Genomic DNA, 3,626 nt, shown 5'->3' on the forward strand with positions numbered 1-3,626 from the left:
TTACTCCCAGTCAGTCCAGGGCAGATTCACCATCTCCAGAGATGACTCCAGCAGTAAAGTCTATCTACAGATGAACAGTCTGAAGACCGAGGACACAGCAGTGTATTACTGTGCCAGAGACACACAGTGAGAGACAGTGATAGCAGAGTCATACAAAAACTACTTCCTTTATTTACCTCCACCGCTGGGAACATTCAGGTTCTTCACTAACACCTTTCTTTTAATATTGATCGTGATTAGAGTTTGTTTGGTGAAACAGGTGAGGAGTGAACACCTGAATGTTTGAGTCTTATTTCAGATAAGTTGACTGAATGTTGAATTCAGTTGCAACCTGCATTGTAAAACAGAAATTAAATAAACTTTGATTATTAGTGGTTTTCCTTGGATCTATTGTTTATTGATAAAATAATGAGAATAATTAAGTCTTTGATTAAAAAAAAAAGTAACATTCCACTTTCTCATTGTTCATGTCTTTCTATTATTGTGGTAAAACTTTAAAACTATACTTGTCTTCCTGAAGGTGATAAATGAATAAATATTTTGATGCTTCCATATGGTTTGGGAATTTGTTTCTCTTTTTCACACACACACACACACACACACACACACACACACACACACACACACACACACACGCACACACACACAAAAACACAAAAACACACAAACACGGCAGAAAGAGTGCCTAACCCTGATCCTACAACCAAGTTTAAATTAACCCTAACTGAGTATTTAAACCCGGGGTATCCAGCATTTTGGTCCCTAAAAAGGTATCGGACCCAACGAGAATAGTGGGCGTTTTTAGGAGATGGTTAATATCTGACCCATCACCTGTCAGGTCTCTTTTAATTCTTAGCTGCACAACAGCTTAGATCAGATAAACTAGATGGAGAAGACTGGAGTGGACTGGAAAAAGTATTTGATTGGAGAACCAACTACAAAGATTCTCTAAAATGAAATTAAAAATTACAATATGTAAAGCAAAGATGTTTTCCTGGTAAGCTTTCACTCTGCAGATAATTTAACACAAAACAGACTCTTCTATTGGCTCCAGTTAGACCAACACTGAAGCTTCATGTGTTTGATTCTATGCAAACTCAGTGACCTTCCTTGTTACTCAGCTATAAAAACTTCAGATCAGACTGTCAGTGGAGTTCACAGCTCGTCAGCTTCACCATAAACCATGTTTTCTGTAGCTCTGCTGCTGCTGTTGGCAGCTGGATCCTGTGAGTCTCTCTGGATTTGTCATAGTCAACATTTCTTCTCTTGCTGTAGAACATGACCATTGATAACAAAACATTTTCTTTTTCACAGGTGTGAAGTGTGAACAGTTGACACAGCCAGCCTCTGTGACTGTGCAGCCAGGTCAACGTCTCACCATCACCTGTCAGGTCTCTTATTCTGTTGGCAGCTACTACACAGCTTGGATCAGACAGCCTGCAGGGAAAGCACTGGAGTGGATTGGAATGAGATATACTGGAGGCTCTCACTATAAAGATTCACTAAAGAACAAGTTCAGTATTGACTTAGACTCTTCCAGCAACAGAGTGACTCTAAATGGACAGAATGTGCAGCCTGAAGACACTGCTGTGTATTACTGTGCCAGAGAGTCACAATAACACAAACCATCAGTAGACCTGAACAAAAACCCCTCAGTGCCTGAACACTTGTAACATGAAGCCACCAGAGGAGGAGCCCTCAGACCACTAATGATTTCACACCAGTTCACTGTTACAGTCAAGAGAGAAACAGTATTTAGATTTTATCAATGGTTCTTAATTAAATTTTACAACAACTGTTTTCAACAATTCAAATACGCTGACTTTATAATATATTACTGTATGTTTCCTGAAGTGAAAACTGAATAACACTATTACACCTTTCAGGTGATGAAATTCATCCAGCTGAGAACCTGGTCTTAAAAAGGTCATAATATAACAAGACATGGATCTTCACAAAGTGTCTCTTCCATAAAATCAATATTGGAAAAAACAAAGTTTTCAGTTGTATGATGGTTTGTATGTGTGTGTGTTTTGTCTTGTGAATAAACCTTATGAACAATGTCATTCGACCAAAAATCTGTTTTTAACAACTAAAATTCCAATAATAAAATCAAACTTCTGAAGACTTTTCTCTCACTGTAGAATAATATTTTATAAATATAAAAAAGAAAGTCAAATGCAAACCTGTTCTCTCCTCCTGTGAGGAGGAGTCAATGCAAAACTCAGATGTCTTCCACCTCTACTTATCTGACTGCAGAGAGGATGACAGAGAACAGTGGACACACAGTTTAACATGATGGACTATAGGACAGGACTGCTGCTTTTAACTCTCTGCTGGGCAGGTGAAGACTTTCTCTGATCCTGAGTTGAAGTTGTCTTTAAAACTTTGAAGCATTTAATCAAATTCCCAGTTATCTATCAATTTTTTTGTTACAGGTGTTGATGGTCAGACTCTGACAGAATCTGAACCAGTGGTTAAAAGGCCTGGAGAATCCCACACACTGACCTGTACAGCCTCTGGGTTTTACTTTGGTGGCTCCTACATGGCCTGGATCAGACAGGCTCCTGGAAAAGGACTGGAGTGGATTGCCTTGCATGACACTGGTAGCAGCAAATACTACTCTCAGTCAGTCCAAGGCCGGTTTACCATCTCCAGAGACAACAGCAGAGAGCAGCTGTATCTGCAGATGAACAGTCTGAAGACTGAAGATTCTGCTGTTTATTATTGTGCTGGAGACTCACAGTGACTGAAGTTGGTTGAACAGCTGTACAAGGTCCATCAATCCTCATATTTCAGTCTGGTGGAGCCTGAGTTTTAAGTGTTATTGTGTTATATATATTACATATCAAATAATTGATTTCATATGACATCTTTATATAAGAGTATATGCTTCACATCACCAATACTTTATTCTTTCACAAGAAATATGACAAAACAAAAATCCTAATAAGGAGAATTTGTACAACAATGTGGCTGCTGAAAACAAACTTCAAATGCATTATGTTCTATTGAATAAATACATATAATTTCTGTAAATGATGTGGATTAAAAAGTGATTCATATCATAAGATTTAAAAACAAATGTTGCAGTTCCAACTATAAAATCAGCAGACGTCAGTCATTGTCAAGTTTCTGAGGCACTATGGTGTTCGCATTGATCTGAACTGAGGCAATCACAAAGATAAAGGTAAAATATGGTGATAATGACAAAAAGTAAATCAACTAATGCAGGAACTATACCACAGTTTTCATCTCAGCTAAAGGATGCATTTGTTTGTGTATTGTCACACAAGTTTAGTAAGTAAATACAGATAACAATTAAATAGAGGAATAAATGCTGTAGTAAAAATAGATGTGCTGACACATTAATCTGATGTATGAGGTGTTGACAGCAACACCAAACAGACTCTTCTATTGGCTCCAGTTAGACCAACACTGATGCTTCATGTGTTTGATTCTATGCAAACTCAGTGACCTTCCTTGTTACTCAGCTATAAAAACTTCAGATCAGACTGTCAGTGGAGTTCACAGCTCGTCAGCTTCACCATAAACCATGTTTTCTGTAGCTCTGCTGCTGCTGTTGGCAGCTGGATCCTGTGAGTCTCTCTGGATTTGTCATAGTC

This window comes from Seriola lalandi, unplaced genomic scaffold (assembly GCF_002814215.2).
Source record: "Seriola lalandi dorsalis isolate HSWRI2012SDOR001 ecotype SW California unplaced genomic scaffold, Sedor1 jcf7180002054975, whole genome shotgun sequence".
NCBI lineage: Eukaryota > Metazoa > Chordata > Actinopteri > Carangiformes > Carangidae > Seriola > Seriola lalandi.